Genomic DNA, 18,629 nt, shown 5'->3' with positions numbered 1-18,629 from the left:
AGCCCAGTATAAAAAACATCCATAACAGCACATTTCCCGTCCTGATCGATAAACACATGTGCAGATTACTTTTAAATCATGAGACCAGGACTAGTGGCACAGTGGTGCAGTGGTCAGCACTGTCACCTCGCAGCAAGAAGGTTCTGGGTTCGAGTCCCAGCTCGGGCATGGGTCTTTCTGTGTGGAGTCTGCATGTTCTCCCTGTGTCTGCGTGGGTTCTCTCTGGTACTCCAGCTTCCTCCCACAGTCCAAAGACATCAAGAGGGGACCAGGTTAATCCAGACTCTAAATTGACTGTAGGTGTGAATGGTTGTCTGTTTCTATGTGTTGGCCCTGCGATGGAATGGTGACCCATCCAGGGTGAACCCTGCCTCTCGCCCGAAAGCCACTGGGTTAGGCTCCAGCCCCCCCGCGACCCTTAACAGGATAAGCTGGAGAAAAAGGATGGAGAACAGGAAATAGGTACTTATTTGAAAATTATGTCCTTGTCATGAGCTACATTTACAGTACAACACGTTTTCAGAAGTTTGATAATAGACATTAAAACAAAGTTAACTTCTGTTGTTTGTGTGCATTTAACCTTTACCAAGAAAATCCAGCCTCACAACTGCAGGCCAAGAATAACTACAACAGATGATAAAACAATGAATACAAAGAATTTCTGCTAAAACTATCAGAAACCGTCTCAAGGATCTGGGAGCCTGTTGTCCTCATGGTGGTCTTGACAGTTTGTCATTGTAACTACCTTGAGAGGCCAAACGGTCACCTTCAAAGATTTTTCGGAGTGTCTTCAATCCCAGTTTACACTCCAGGCAGATGGCACAGATTATTTATGTTGTTATTTGTTGTCATCAGCATGCATGAGCTGCAGTGGTTGTGGTATTATAGTCTGGGCAGGCATAAGGCTCAGTGAATTTACCCTCACAAGATCCAGATGCTCATTGTTGAGTCGTTCATCCGCTGCCATGACCTCATGTCTCAGCATGGTGATGCGCGGGTCCACGGTGGAGCAGGACACAAATCCTGGAAGCTGAAATCATCCCAGTAGTTGCCAGCAGACTCATGTCAGATGTTGAGCATGGTTGGGATGCCCTGGATCTGCGTGCACAACAGTTCCAACAACGCTCCAATTCCTGACAATATCTAGCATTGTGGTGCCACAATCAGTAGCCTGACCCCCCCGCCCCCCCCAACAAACTCATTTCTGTGGCTAAATTTTTTTTTTCAAGATTTAACCACACATTTTAAGTGTCCGTACTCTTTACACATATTTAAAACTATCATTATGATTGGAGGTCCCACTATTGCAAAAAGCATCCTGTGACACAAGGTACATACTAAACACACAGTGAACCCGATTTGGGGATGTGTGTACTTCAAGTGAAGGTCTGTTAGTTTTATTGTTCTAATAAAAAAATAAAATAAAAACAACAACAACTTAAGGATGCTGCTGTAAGTCATTTCTGGTCCAGACTGATACAGTAAGTCCATCCTATTGTGAACAGATCAAAATTTACTTCAGCATCAAAGTACAGAATTTTAAAAAAGAGAGTTTCACAGTGAAATGGGTTTGGGGTTTGCAGAGAGAGGTCAGGCCATGAACATTCAGCTCATAGATATTCACCTGGCAGAGATGATGACACAGTGACAGGCGCTGCAGGGAGACGGCTGAGACAGGATGCAAAAGACTTTCTCTCACTAGCTCAGATCACACATGCAGGTATAGTGTGCTGTGCACTACCACACACACACACACACACACACACACACACACACACACACACACACACACGCACGCACGCACAGGCACGCACACACACACACAAACACAGCATTTGGCAAAATCAGTCACTTGTGCCTTTGAGCATGAGGTGTCAACACGGTGGATTGCTCTGAATAATTTCACACGGATGATTCATACTATAATGAAGCCTTTGATGGACACGCTCATTACATAAGGTGCTGAGAAGCCTTCAATGTGTGACCCGATTTTCTCCGTGTTTTTGATGCAAAGTTCTGTGCTGGCAGCTGTGTAAGCGAGCAGGAAGATGAGGACAAGTAAATGTGGTTCTTCACTGATTTCTGTTTGGAATTTCTCAACAGAATTGAAATATTCCTCATTATCACAATTAAAAAGCTACAAAGTCTTTTTTAATGAGTTTTTATTTCAAGCTTTTGGTTTCTTTTGAAAATTCAAATTTCTTTCAGGCAGATGTACCAAATAACTTGAAATCTTTTTTGAAATGTTCTTGTTGCACTCATGCCACCGGAGTGCTTTTTATTATCGGGAACAATGCATCCTGGATCCCCTTTAAGGACAGCAAAGACCGGTGTAGATGGTGAGATGTACTGCACACTATCCAACAGCAGGTGATGCTAGAGATCCATGCAGATTACAGCGGCTACTATTTGATGATGGTGTGTGTTCATTAGCATTTAGAATGTATAGCTGTGGCCCTGCAGGCTCAGTATTTCCATAGTTAACTTGAGAGGTGACAGAGTGCATGGGTCTAATGTGGGATGAGCCTTAGCCCCCAGGGTGCAACACACTCATCTCCTTGATAGACGATAGTTGATGTGACCGTCCTGGATGGACGACGTGTGCCTCAGCTGGTCATACTTGTCTTAACACTGGCCTGTTATCATTCAAAGTGTCTCCTCACAGCAGGTTTGAGAACCTTAAGGGCTGTCAGTCATAATATGTACTGTACTTCTACACAACAAACAACTGGAATGAATCCCTGTACGGTATCAAATGAAAGGGTCATTAATCAACATTTCATATTAAAAATGCATCAAATAACTGTATGAAACATGAGGAAGAGAAGACCCACTGGGAAATATCATCCAATTCTGCTGCTCTTTGTATTCATTAAACCTGATATTACCTTCATGTTAGCCAATGTTTTTGGTAATTGTATATTTTGTCATGTCTGAACTAATCAGGGGTGGCACAGTGGTGCAGTGGTTAGCACTGTTACCTCACAGCAAGAAGGTTCTGGGTTCAAGTCCCGGCTCTGGCATGGAATCTTTCTGCATGTTCTCCCTGTTCCTGCTGGGTTCTCTCTGGTACTCCAGCTTCCTCCCACAGTCCAAAGACATCAAGAGGGGACGAGGCTGATTGATACTCTAAATTGACTGTAGGTGTGACTGTGAGTGTGAATGGTTGTCTGTCTATATGTGTTGGCCCTGTGATGGACTGGTGACCTGTCCAGGGTGAACCCCGCCTCTCGCCCGAAAGCCAATGGGATAGGCTCCAGCCCCCCTGTGACCCTTAACAGGATAAGCAGAAGAAAATGGATGGATGGACTAATCAGTATCAAGTAATGTCATTTTGAGCTGACACTGAAGGCATGGTAGCAACAACGCACTGAGGGGTAGTACGCAACGCTGACGAGTAGTGTGGGTGATGCAGTCTACAGCCCCAAAGTCTCAAAGCTCTCACTGGTTGCCAGGTTATCAACAGACACTTCATGGCCTGCCTAGAGAATGTTAACAACATTGTATAGAAATTATGCAAAATAAAAGGAAAGTGGCGATTTTTTAAAGAGAACATTTTGTCAGCTTATTTATGTCAATAAACTGTTTTAATGTTCGGAAATTAATCAGTTTGCCTGCTAGTAGGATGCATGGCTCTGTATGGGAAGTTAGCCAAAGTCTGTTATTCTAAAAATGGAACCACTTTGAAAATGCAGTTATTAGCCCCCGTAGGCCCTGTTGACATTACTGAACTTCCCGGATGTATAAATCATGTCACATTTATCAGCCTGCAGTTGGTCTTTGTTGCAGCCTGGTCTTGGTCTTAGTTATGACATTTACTCACCAGTGTCAAGTGAAGCAACTGAGAGCTGGTTGGGTGATGCTTGTAGGAAAGGATCCAGAGGAAGAATGACAGAGAGGAGGAGGAGGAGGTCTTTGTGAGACAAGGAGCGCGTGATGGAGAGTACAGGAGAGGGGAGTTGCATCCTCCAAATTAAATGGAGGACTCAGACAAAGGTTTGTATGCAAGGTGATATGAAAAAGGCTGTGAAGACTGAAACCTCATTTGAAAGCAGAATCCATGTATATTGGAATATTTGATGAGTGTCATAGGAACAAAGGGCGTTCAAGAAGAAAATGCCAGTATCAACCTTTAGGCCATGATTGTATTTGTGAATTTGTTTTGTTTAAAACAGAGTTGGAGCTCCAGGAGTTGGTTTGTCAGTTGTTGTCTTTCTTGACTCCAGGGAGCCAGGGCTAGTTTTGTTACCCTGTTGACTCTCCAGCAGGTTGGCCCACTCACCTCTGCTGCTGTACCCCAGTGATGGCAACTGATCGGATAGAAAATGCCCCTGACATTGCATAAGCCTGCTGCTACATTTGGACCTGCAATGTCTGTAGGATGGCTACTCGCATCTGCAACGAAAATACAGGAATGAGGTGTCTGTAATTGGGAGGGATTTCAGATATGCTGCCTGTGGGGAGTACATGGAAACATGGGGCATTGGGTCAGGCTGAGCTGCTGTGTCTGTATGTGTATCAGGGACAAGCACAGTTTTTTCCCCCCTGGCTCACCTATCAACCGCTTTCTGATATTTTTATTAACTGTATACACACACACACACACACACACACACACACACACACACGAGTCAAGGCAGTTTGTGTTAAACACTCACAATTATGTGGCTGTTTTCTTCAACTCAGCAGAAAATAAAGAAAAAATATAGTCACAAATTTTGTCTTAATTGTTTTGGTATTTATAGACACAATCAAAAAGTATAAGCGTTAATAAGTAGTATTAAGAAGTATATGGCAAATAAACCCATGCTCAGGGACTACTGTTTGCTGATGAGAGGTCTTTAAACCAGAATAGTATTTATGTGAGCTATTAAAATAAATAAAAGAGCTTGAAAGCATTAGCTGCCTGGATGGCTGACAGTCAGCTGGTGATAATTCACAACATCTGCATGTGATATATTACACTGTAAAACACTGATTCCAGCTAATTTAAATAAAGTGATATTGTCTTTACTGTTTCGCTCAAGGGCATCTGTTACTGTCAGGCTTACGAGACACAGAGAAGGATGCATGATCATCTGTCAACAGGCAAATGTAGTTTATTCAACCTGTGCAGCATCTCATGAAAACTTTATCTTTCTATCAAATGTTATGTTCTTTTGTCCAAGCGCATGTGTGTTTGCTGTATTTTAGCCTTCCAGTGCTGACTGTTCCTGACATGATCCGTCTCTTTCAGCAATAATTCTGACCTTGCTGCAGTGTGCCTGAAGACTGGACATGCTTTTGTTCTCCCATTTTAAAGTAAAACATTTCATTGATCCAATATAATAAAAAGGACACGCATTTAGCAGAGAACTGAAATTAAGGCGTCTTTTGTCAGCTCTAATAAGCAACAAAACAATGGGTCTCATTCATGAAATTTGTTCTGAGACACTACGTTACATGTTTTCGCCCTTATTTTTATTTTACGGCCAAGAATCAAAGCTGGATGGCTCTTGTTAACGCTTGCTACTCTGCTTCCTGTCTCATGGACTAAACTGAGATTTAAAAAGTCCTCTTGTCAGCAGTGGCGGCCAACCTCTGTGTTACACTACCCAGTGGGTAGCAGCAGTGAGACACAACAAATGCATTATTTGTCGTATTTGATGTTAATGATGGAACCTGTTTAATATGCTCCGAACCAATAAGATGTTCTCCACTGTCAGTCTCAGTGTCTTTACACTTCTAATTTTGGAGTGATGCTACACAACGTACAGTTTATTATCTATGATGCCAGTGCTTTATTATTGGCTAATTTAAACAGAAATCCATTTTAACCGATCGCAGACACCACGAATGTAGGGGTATTACTCTTCGTTTGAAATTAGTTTGTGATGTGACCAAAATTAAGTATCAGCAAAGCATCTGATGGATGTAGAATACTGTCTACAGCCAGTGTTGATACTGTGATACTTTTAAGTGGGATTGTTGAAACATAAAATCCAAAGTCTTCCAAAGATAGAAGGCAAACTTAATTCCAAATTCCTATCATTATTATTATTAATTAATATTATTATACATTACTATCGGCTGCACGGTGGTGCAGTGGTCAGCAATGTGGACTCACAGCAAGAAGGTTCCCGGTTCGAGTCCCGGCTCGGGCGTGGGATCTTTCTGTGTGAGTCTCCATGTTCTCCCCGTGCCTGCGTGGGTTCTCTCCGGTACTCACACTTCCTTTCACAGTCCAAAGACATGCAATTTGGGGACGAGGCTGATTGATTCTCTAAATTGACCGTAGGTATGAAAGTGAGTGTGAATGGTTGTCTGTCTCTGTATGTTGGCCCTGCGATGGACTGGTGACCTGTCCAGGGTGAACCCCACCTCTCGCCTGTAGATGCTGGGATAGGCTCCACCCCCCCGCGACCCTTACTAGTAAGGAATAAGCGGAAGACGACGATGGATGGATGGATATATTACTATCATAGAATTTTCGTATGGATTCAGAAATTTAAATGCTTTTTAGTGTGAGATTGTCTTGAACGTGTTACTTTATGAGATAAAGATGATTTCAGTCTTCTGTTTGGTTGGGGCATTGTAAATCTGAGCATTAAATTAACCAGGTAAAGCATTAAATTTACCTGATAAATCATTAGAGCAATTAAATATTTATTCATCAAAATGTTAATTATATTTAGAGTCTAGCAAGTTGGCTGACAAACCATTAAGGATCCCTGAGCCAATGAACATCATTTGTCACTGAGCCCCTGAGCTGCCAGGTGTTGGATTAACCAGAAAAATGGCTGAGAAAAGTAATGGTTCATCCTGTTGTCCCTCTCAAATACTAACAAAAGCACGCGATGAGGGTCAATATTGGTTCAGCATTTCTAAAATGAAAGACCAAAAGGAGCTGCCAAGATGGCCACTTTCCTGCTGGACAGGTAAGCTCATAGTCCCCTATTATCCAGCTAGAATCCCACACTCCAAGGATGCAGGGTTACTTTGTGGCTCCTGGAGTCTCTAAAAGTTGAATGGGAGGCAGAGCCTTCAGCTATCAGGCTCCTCTCCTGTGGAAACTTCTCCCACTTTCAGGCCAGGATGCAGACACCCTCTCTATGTTTTAGAGTAGACTTTAGACCTTCCATTTTGATGAAGCCTATAGTTAGGGCTGCCTAAGGCTAGATATGCTGCGATAGGAGGATCTGCTCAATGTTCCTGCCTGTTAAAAGGAAGATTTTCATCACCACAAATTCATTGAAGGAGTGTGATTCTAGACCTGCACTACTTGTCATGTCAAGTGTCATGCGATAACTTTTGTTGTGATTTGGGGCTATACAAATAAAACTGAACTGACAGTTTACTCGAATTAGTATAGTAGTATGAGTTTTATTTCTAGTAGTGTTCCATCCATCCATTTTCTACCGCTTATCCTGTCAAGGGTCGCGGGGGGCTGGAGCCTATCCCAGCAGCCTTTGAGTGACAGGCGGGGTTCACCCTGGATGGGTTGCCAGTGCATCTCAGGGCCAACACATATAGACAGACAACCATTCACACTCACAGTCACACCTACGGTCAATTTAGAGTATCAATCAGCCTTGTCTACTCTTGATGTCTTTGGACTGTGGGAGGAAGCCGGAGTACCGGAGAGAACCCAGAGAGGGAGAACATGCAGACTCCACACAGAAAGTCAAGTCAAGTCAGATTTATTTGTGTAGCGCCAAAAAACGACAAAAGTTCTCTCATGACTCTTTACTTGTAGAGCAGGTCTAGTACCTCACTCCTTCAATGAATCTACACCCAACAATTCTCCATCAGCAAGCACATCCTGCAACAGCAGCGATGAAAACCTTTCTTTTAACAGACAGGAATGTGGCGCAGACCCAGGATCAGTGGGGACGGCCTTCTGCTTTGACTGGTTGGGGGGAAAGAGAGCAGGAGAGCGGGGCAGAGACAAAGACAGAAAATGGAGAAAGACAGATATATAGAAGGAGAGAGAGGGACAGAGATAAAGAGGGAGAGAAAGGGAAGAGACTGATGGACAGACGGGGACGTGAGCAGGTGGAACTACGGGTGGCAGCTTGAGCCTCTTCAGGTCTGTAGCCTCCTCCAGCAGCACCCGGGATCTGGGATGCAGGGAGCCTGAAGGCTCCATAGAAGAAGGTGAGTTAGTAACATATTTGAATATGATTTATGTATAACACATACAAGAGGGGGCGGGACGGTGGTGCAGTGGTGAGCACTGTCACCTCATAACAAGAGGGATCCGGGTTTGAGCCCCGGCTGGAGCACGGGATCTTTCTGTGTGGAGTCTCCATGTTCTCCCTGTTCCTGCGTGGGTTCTCTCTGGTACTCCAGCTTCCTCCCACAGTCCAAAGACATCAAAAGGGGATGAGGCTGATTGATACTCTAAATTGACCGTAGGTGTGACTGTGAGTGTGAATGGTTGTCTGTCTATGTGTGTTGGCCCTGCGATGGACTGGCGACCCGTCCAGGGTGAACCCCGCCTCTTGGTCGAAGGCTGCTGGGATAGGCTCCACCCCCCTGCTCCCCTTAACAATATAAGTGGTAGACAATGGATGGATGGATGGACATATAGGAGGAGAAAGAAGAAAGAGAGGAGGAGAGAGAAGCCCAGTGCACCTTTGGAGATCCCCCAGCAGTCTAAGCCTATAGCAGCATATTTAGGGCCAGCCTAAGCAGCCCTAACTATAAGCCTGATCAGCCCAATGCACCATGATAAATCCTCTGCAGTCTAAGCCTATCGCAGCATATCTAGCCTAAGGCAGCCTTAACTATAGGCTTCATCAAAATGGAAGGTCTTAAATGTGCTCTTAAATGTAGAGAGGGTGTCTGCATCCCGAAACCGAAGCTGGGAGACGGTTCCACAGGAGGGGAGCCTGATAGCTGAAGGCTCTGGCTTCCATCTACTTTTAGAAACTCTAGGAACCACAAGTAACCCTGCATCCTTGGAGCCAAGGGTTCTAGCAGGATAATAGGGGACTCAAATATGAAGGTGCCTGATTGTTGAAAGATCCTGTGCTGTCTTTTTCCATTATCTGTCTTTGTCTCTGCCTGGCTTTCCTGCCCTCTTTCCCCCCCATGTTCCCATTGAGCCTGGGTCTCCTTGATGTTCCTTAAAGGAAAGGTTTTTGTCACTGCTGTTGCAAGATGTGCTTACTCATGGGAAACTGTTGGGTGTAAAATAAATTGAAGGATTGGGTGCTAGACCTGCTTTACTTGTAAAATGTCATGAGGAATTTTTGATGTGATTTGGTGCTATACAAATAAATTGACTTGACTTGAATAAGCTAACTTTTACTGAGTAAAGATAGCTATCGCTCAAGTTACCAACTGTAGCCTCTAACAGACTCAAGTTATTGTTTGTATGTAGTTAGTTATTTCACTCTGGTAACCAGAAGACAAGCTAAGTGCAGCAAGTGGTTGGCAGCACTGTTCCCTCTGAGGTGTTTTACTTTGCAATTGTGCACAGCTCCCCACTTCTTTGCGCAGAAGAAGAAGAAAAAGTTGCGCACTCAAATATCCCTGACCAGTTTTCACTGTGCTTTTTCTACTAATAAGACAGGTGACATGGTGACTGTCAGTCAGTGATGAACGTGCCTACCAGGCGCTGCCAGCCAATACCTGCAATGGTTGTTTATGATGAATCAATTTCAAATAGCCACTGTTGTCGCATTTGTTTGTTTTTTTGTTAGCCATAGTAACATAACAATGGCTAAACGCTTTATCCTCTTGAAATGAAAAGAAAAAAAACAGGCATCATTTAAGCTGGAGTGGCTGTCAGAGTATATGACAACAGGCGACCGAACGCAACTGGTGAGAATCAGTGATATACAGTATTTTCATATTCAAGTTAGAGTGGAGTTGTTTGCAAGACATGCAATGAAGCTGAAGTACAAGACGACTTTTCAGAGGGGAAAGTGAGGAGTGAGTGGAAACTAGACTACCTAAAGCAGCATGTTGGAACAAAAGGACATTTACATGCTGTGGGCATTGTAAAGAGACGAAAGCGGATGAACAGCAGAAGGGAAACTAACAGTTCCAAAAGAAAACGTCAGACCCGGACTTCTACTTGCCATCAAAATGAACGCATTGATGCTCGCTGTACAACAAATTCATGACCACATGGCAAAATATGTGAGAATACCAGAACTGCGGTGATCCCTTAGATGAGCGTTTTCCAGTGGATGATAATAGTCACTTATAATGTGTGTACGCGTCAGATGTCACCCAAGTAGGTGCTCAGGTTTGGAGGGAACATTGGTGGGCAGATTGATCCAAATATCGATAATATCGATACCAACATTGGTATCAGTATTGAATGGTATCAATGTAAAGAGACCGATACTCTAGTTTCATTTTCTCTCCCCCATGCACTGACTGCTGTGGTTTCATCAAAGAAGCAACGTGGCTGTCTGTGTCTGTGTTAGCGCTGCAGCTTTCAAGTGCTAGTCCTGTCACAGTGCAGCGCACACACTTTGCTCCTCCTCCCCCTCTTGTGTTTTGATGTTGCACTATCACGTGGCTTAGCGGCGCAAGGCAAACAAGCAAGCAGGCAGGCTAAGCAAGGCCCACCCACTCAGCTCTCTCTCTCTCTCACACACACACACACACAAACACACACACATACACACGCACGTGTGCGCACGCACGCACACACACACACACACACACACACACACACTGAAGCGGCACAGAGACGGCAGACGGAGCAGAAGAATTGCAGAGAGGAAGAGGAGCGCCGTGTGGCTATACTTTCAGGCCGAAAATGAAACAATGGCAAGCTGTATAGTTTGTAAAAAGGCTGTAAGATACAGTGGTAACACAACAACTTCATCCAAGCATATGAAAAAGTATTGCGAAAGAAAACACCAAGCTACAGAAACGGAGAGAGGAGGAGATCCCCCGCTCCCCAGCCCCGACATAACCAGACCCCCAACCGAGAGGCAGAGGTTATTGCCAGAGGCCTTTCTGTCTGGCAGAGAATATCCAGGTAGAGAAGAGTGGGCATCTTTGGCACCAAAGTAAAAATCACAAAAACACCTAAAGTCAACAGTTTAACGATACATCGACCTTAAAAATCAAAAAGTATCGGTATCAGTATGGGCGATACTGGCCCTGTATTTACTTGGTATCAGATCGATACCAAATCTTGCAGTATCGCACACCACAAGTAGCAAGAGTGTGTGGCATGTATTCCATTTCCCCTTTGACCTATAAATTCATCCACTGTCCCCTCTTTGATGATGTGAAACACACTCCAGTGCATCATCAAGGATTTACTTGCCATCGTCATTTGCATGCATCGAACCCATGTAAGATGAAGTCTTTTCATCAATAAGCATTTGGTGCATCCATCTCTTTTGTGTTCATTGACAGTGGAACTATTGGAAGACACTGTAAATGATGGGCTCCTCCATGAAATTGCCATCTGATTAGTGTCAGCTTTGATCTGATGGCAACAAACCATTGTTAAAAGCTTTGATTGGAAGTTTGCAATGGTAAGTGGCTGGCTCTGTAACAGTGGCGAGAAAAAAGCTTTATCGGATGATCATCTTCAACTGTTCAGCTCTTTTCTGCTCATCTCAGCAATTTTAAACTCACACAAAACTTCTGCTTTGCAAATGCTTTCAAGAGTGTTTGATTTTAATGGCATTGCACTGAGTACATTATTTATAATAAACTGTTTCAGATAGCAGTAATTGCAAAAATATGATGAGTAAAGAATGGGGATTGTTTTTTTTTCCCTCTGTGACTTCAATTTTTCCTGTCCTACCTCCAAAAATATTCTACTAAGTCCTTTCATCCACCCATCCATCATCAACCGCTTATACTGTTCCAGGGTCATAGGGAGAGACGGGGCACAACCTTTATAGGTTGACAGCCCATCACAGGGTCACATAGAGAGACGACCACTCACATACACACCTACAGGCAATTTAAAGTCCCCAGTTAACCGAACGAGGAGATAGAGTAGCTGGGGAGAACCTACACACACATGGGGAGGAAACATAAACTCTGGACTGAAAAGTCCCAGTCGGCTGGTAGATTCAGACCCAGAACCTTCTTACTGTGAGGCAACAGTGCTAAAAAACTGCCCCACCGTGCAGCTCTGCTACATAGGCAATCATCCACGATTCCATCCATCCATCCATCCATTAATTTTCTACCACTTATCCTGTTAAGGGTCACAGGGGTGGAGCCTATCCTAGCAGCCTTTGGGCGAGAGGTGGGGTTCACCCTGGACGGGTCACCAGTCCATGGCAAGGCCAACACATAGAGACAGACAACCATTCACACTCACAGTCACGCCTACGGTCAATTTAGAGTCTTTATTCGCTAACCACTAACAAGACTGTAGTTTGCACATTCTCCAGCCTTCCACCTGTCTATAAACCATCCAGTGGAAACGCTTGTTAGTTCAGATGTTGCGTTTGGCCTATACCTGCAAAACCAGGCCCATCTCGGCTGTGTCTCATGCCAAATAACAACTGTTACTGAGCTAACACCTGCTTGTTAATTTATTAAATCGGCGAACTATCATTGTCAGAGCATGGTCACGTCCTGATGACAGCATTCAGTTCAAACTGCTGATGTCGTAATAAAACCTCACAAAACCACTAACATGTCGGGTATGAACTGATAGCCTGACACACTGAAATGTAGCTCATTTTACTTCCGTTGTCTGACCAGGTTTTCAGAGTTGAGCATTGCTTAAGAGGGAATCCTCAGCGGTAACCAGTTACTGCGGTTGACATCATTATTGAGTGATACTGGTCAGCAAGTACAAACCGAGCGGGGCATGAGTTGAACATCTGCGATAGAAACAATAAATGTACAATATCTTGCTTGCAGGACGTCCTTGTATGTTTAACCACAACAAACATTCAAGCCAGCGGCAGAGCCATGATTTATTCATGGAAAGCTATGTTTGACAGCGGACTGCCAGCGTCCACTGCCAACTAGCAAGTAGCTGCAGTCAAAAAAAACAGCCCCGCGTTGGCAAATCAGTCAGAACTTTGATGTCGCCTGCACCGGCTAAATATGAGAGATGCCATTTTCCATTTCCAATCAGGAGAAGACAAAACGTAATTTACCTATCATAGCAGGTACTGCTAGCAATAGCATGCCTCAGTACTGGCAAGGTATGAGTTTTTTTCTGTTTGGTTGAAATCATTTCTTGTCATCTAATTAAAATCTGTAGTTTTTAATGAAATGGGGAGTGGAAAGTTGTTACCAGGAATTAGATGAGTGACTTTTAGAATATGTTTTCCTTAGAAGAGAAAGAAAGAAGGGACCAGGAGAATACAAATCCCTCCCCCGTTTTTTTGTTTTAATTTTATTTTAACGAGATGTGTAAGGGTGAATACCTGAAGAAACTCCCTGAAAGCACAATCTTGAGGTCCTTTTTTAAAAACAGCTTCAATAACAAAATCAGTTCTATCTGCTAACTGCAGCACTGCCTTTAAGTTAAAAATCAGGGTCTCGGGAAGAGAGATGAAACATGCAAACAGAAGTGCACTGATAAACTAAAAAGGCAAAATAGAACGTATTAACGCAGAGAACAGAACAGAACAGAAGGTCTGACCCTGACTGAAAGAAACAAACCATAAACAAAACTACTACCGAAATGACGACAGAACAAGAATCAGCTGGGCAAACAAGGTGAACAAGTCAGAACTCACAAGGACTGATTATGATAAGAAGTGAGTGCAGGAAGCAAAAGAAATAATACATGAAAAGAGTGGAATAAAATAATAATCATAAAAAAACAACTGATAAGAAGAGTCCTAAAAGAAAACCTTAAAGGTCCACAACTAAGAATACCAGCCAAACTGGGATGATGACATTGACAGGCTGTAGGTTTCTGAAGGTGCTGGTGATGCACACAACTTTTCTCACAAACCTGGAGGTGAACTCAGGTGAGGCTTTTGCAACACTGTAACACATTAAACAGGACTTGATGAGACTTGAACATCAGGCTGTTGCTCCACAGTTCGACTTGGAAACAAAAATCCTCCACTTGATGAAGGTTAGGAAAACACTGTAAGACCTTAACGAATAAAAACACATTCTTAGGTACTGGCCAGTTGTCTTTGTAAAAGATGTCATCACACTTGGAAGACTGATGCAGATAAAAACCATCAAAACATGGTTTTGTCAAACAACCAAACATAAAGATATCCTTCACACACACACACACACACACACACACACACACACACACACACACACACACACACACACACACACACACACACACACGCACACAAATCCCATCAGTTAAAAACAGACATCTCAGGATGTGCTCCGATCAACTCACTCCCAAAAAATCTCCGGTAAATATTCCATAAAGATCCATCTTACCAAAAAAAAAAAAAAAAAAAAAAAAAAATGCTGTGATGGCTTCAACTAAAAATAATGATGTGCCTCAGGTGCATGAGCTGCCAAATGAGTCGACAGATAAGCTCATAGAGCTAACATTAGCCGATAATCTCTGAAGGTGGAAGATGGCAACCCTACACACTCATAGTGTGTAAAAAGGCATCATCAGTTGCTGTGTGTAACCGGTAGACGCTGCTCAGAAAGAAGTTGGTGCTGTCTGCTGCAGGAAGGATAGCATCAGCTGAGGGAAATCAGACTGTGAGCAACCCGGTGCCCTCCTGCGTCTCCTGGCACCACACCGCAGCAAGAATGTTGCTCTTGATTTACCTGAGTAAAATCTGATTAATGTGTTTCTTCTGCAGACTGGAAGTTTAACCTTAGTTGAGTACAGGGAGTTCAACATATCAACACATATGTATGTATATATATATCCATCCATCCATTTTCTTCTGCTTATTCCTGTTATGGGTTGCAGGGGGGGTGGAGCCTATCCCAGCAGCTGGTCACCAGTCCATCACAGGGCCAACACATATAGACAGACAACCATTCACACTCACAGACACGCCTACGGTCATTTTAGAGTATTCAGTCAGCCTAGTCCCCTCTTGATGTCTTTGGACTGTGGGAGGAAGCTGGAATACCGGAGAGAACCCACGCAGGAACAGGGAGAACATGCAGAAAGATTCCATGCCAGAGCTGGGACTCGAACCCACAACCTTCTTCCTGTGAGGTAACAGCGCTAACCACTGCACCACTGTGCCGCCCCTGATTAGTTCAGACATGTTAAGAGTATCGAATTAGCCTAGTCCCCAGTTGCATGTCTTCGGAAGGTGGGGAGTAGCCGGAATACCGGAGAGAACCCGGAACCTTCTTGCTGTGAGGCGACAGTGCTGACCTCTGCACCACCATGTGTGTGTATATGTAGGGCAGTTACCTAATTATGCCCATAGAGGGAGGCTGTATTTATTGTTTTTGTACTCAGCAGTTGTGGCCGTTCGTCCTCGCGGGCCACCGTAGTTTTAGGTATTCGCCCGCGCGAGCGCCATCTTGGGTTAATACCCCTATTTCTGCTGTAAGGTAAGCAGTATAAACGGTGCCCCGCAAACGTGTTAATTGTTTTGGCAACTTAGTGGTTGTTTGTGTGTCAGTTTGACTGCTGTGTTATTGGATGTTATGCAGAGTTATGTGTATAGCCTGATGAGTTGTGTTTTCTTTTTAATTATTAGGGCCTGAGCCAGAAGGTACTTCTGGCGAAGACCCTATTATGTTTGCTCGGCAGAGCAACACATTAGCAGCACTAATTTTTTGTTTATGTTTTGTATGGGAGTGTCAGCCATAAGTCGCTAGCTTCATGTGATGCGATAGCATTGTGTCTTAGCCTGTGCGCTTTTCTCCTTTTACATAAGTTAATAACCCTATTTCTGCTGTAAGGTATAATAAATGGCGTTGGTCTGAGCCATAAATCTAACGACTGCCCTGCGTCCGACTCGTCCCTCCACCACACCCCCATCCAATCATAACACAACGCAGAGTTCGGGTGTGGAGTGGCACAGCTCCTCGCGCAGGTTGGGTTACATATATATATATGAATAAAAGAGACCAAAATAAAAGCAAAATATATAATATATTAGTAATAAAACAATAAATTTAACAATAAAAAAATGCAAAGTGACATAAAGTGGCAGATCAGTTTGGAGTCAGAGGTAGCTGACTGCAGCTTGAAACCAGCAGCAAAGCCAAGAAGTTGGTCTGTTAGTACTGCATTAAGGTAGTAATAACTGTTAATACTGCATTAAGGTGGTATCATTCAGCTGAAATGATGTTTGCTGTTATCCAATGGTAATTTAAGCCTAGGTTGCTCATGGCCCTGTGAAATAAGTTCAATGTCAAGCCAACACAGCCCAAATTGTGTGCCATGTAATAGATACTTTTACAGTATTAATTCATTAGATATGTGCAGGGGTTTTTGACCTGCAAAGTACTGGGTCCCCTTCCACAACAGAACACGGCATATAAGAATTTCATATCCAGGAATTCAAAGCATAGACACGCTGAACCCCACTGTGGCTACATTTTTCGTCCAGCTGTATCCTAGGTTTTAAAGACAAGACTAAACTGCCAAAGCTCAAAATGTCTCTCTCTCTCTCTCTCTCTCTCTCTCTCTCTCAAAATGTTCTCACAACAATGGTTTTAAACTGAGATAGATCCCCAAAAAGATAGGTGTTCTCAGACAGTACCTCTCTCCCCCCTATCTACTCTGTCTGCCTCACTATCTCTGTAAAGCCTGGCTAATGATGCTCCTCCAGATGGCTTGTCGACTGTATGTGTGTGTGTGTGTGTGTGTGTGTGTGTGTGTGTGTGTGTGTGTGTGTGTGTGTTGGCCAGGTTTGAAAAGGATCATTCATTTTCCTCTTCCTCTGACAAAAGAATCAGTCCCATCAGCACAGCTGTCTATCTGCCACCTCTTCCTGCAGCTCATGTCTCCATTAATCCCAACAGTGCTGCAAAGCTCAGTTTTGGTCCTCGCTCTCCCCCCAGCACTCCATTTATTCTTGCTGTCTCGATCTCTCAGCCTCGTGTGCTGTTTCTTCATCTCAGTTGCTTATTACTGAGTGTCTGTCTATCTCTGTTCCTCCTTTCACTCAGATCCTCTCTTATTCCTCCCACTCTCTCTCTCTCTGGCCTGCCTCTAAATCTACACCCTTCTGCTACGTTGCTGTTTTCTCCCAGTTTCTCCTCTTGTTTCTGTATCTCTCTCTCTCTCTCTCTCTGTCCTCCCCTGCCATCTCTTCTCCATCCTCAGAGTCCTCGCTGCTTTCAATGCTATGTAATCGAGAGTGACATGTTTTGGCAGCTCCTCTGTGCTTTTCTCTCACAAGGAATTACTGTCCTGACCCACTTCCATATGTAGTCACAGCTATGACTGTGGAACAATGTATCACAGACAAAGATGTGCTACCTGACCAACCCCGTGACAGTTGCAGGAAAACAAAAAAACCCCAGAAATGGTCTGAATGAATGTTTTGTTCACGTGTGTTAAACTTTGAGATGGGGAACAACAGTTAAATTGCTTCCCACGATTTCCAGCACGTGTTACTACTTGATTTATAACCTAACAAGCATTCAAGCCTTTACATTTACCAAGAGTGTTTTGACAATCTTGGAAGACTTGAAATGCTTACAAAACCCACAGAGAGTTAATGAAATTCCTACAACACGTGGAACATATGTTGAGACGATGGGCCTCATTTGTTAAATGTGCTATGCTCAAATTTGCACCGAGGCCCTTCACCCCTCCATTTAATCTACCGCCATTGCTTCATGTCTCTAACTCCTTTACCCTGACATTTATTTCAAACCTCTCATAACGTTTTACAAACCTGGATGATCGACACGCACAGATTCTATCTGAGCAACTGGGTTTATACATACTTATACAGATACAGCTGGGATGTAAATACAAAAATCTGACACATCAGCAGAAAACTACAAAATAAAACAAGAAACAACTGATTTCCAAAGTGTAAACAATTTGCCTTTGCTGTTTTTTTTTTTACCGCTTTTATGATTGATTAACTCCCCACACAATACCTTCTCAGTATATGTGTTTTTCTTTTTCTTATGTCCTACTCCTACTACTATACTATACATACTATATATATATATATATATATATTTTTTTTTTTTGTAATGTTGATGTCATACGTTGGGTGCAAAGCAAATTCTCTCAGGGCAATAAAGTTTTCATTTAATCATTAATTCATCCATTCATATTTGGGAAGGAGGCTCATGCAACTTTGATTTGTTTAAAGGCATTTTTACAGGCATTTGTGTGGAAAAGGGTATACCTATCTCTCCTCTCCGGCCAAGGACAGAGCTCCAGACCCCCATGGGACAGCTGACTGCTGGTTACTTTGGCTGCGATGCACACGAGCAGTGGAGCAGTAAAAGAGGACATCTCAAAAGTCATCAAGTACGCCTTAAAAGCATCTTTATCAGCATCCATAAACTTAAGGCTGTGTTCACATTCACTGTGAAAAACTTGAAGATCACTGATAAATTGCTGACCACGTTACCGTAAATGACACAGTATATGCACAAGAGCAATAGACCCATGCTTAATATGACAAAAAGCATAAACGCGAGTGCAAATGTTGCAAATTTGCGACGGAAAACACGTGACATAAAAAGAGCCCAACAGTCCAAACAAAAGATGAGCAGTGGCTCTCTAGAGGGCGTACTCCCTCACA

The sequence above is a fragment of the Aulostomus chinensis genome, chromosome 20 (genome assembly GCF_037954235.1).
Source record: "Aulostomus chinensis isolate RoL2024-O1b breed Wild chromosome 20, RoL_Achi_v1.0, whole genome shotgun sequence".
NCBI lineage: Eukaryota > Metazoa > Chordata > Actinopteri > Syngnathiformes > Aulostomidae > Aulostomus > Aulostomus chinensis.
The sequence above is the reverse complement of the archived record's forward strand: the minus strand, read 5'-3'. Positions refer to the sequence as shown.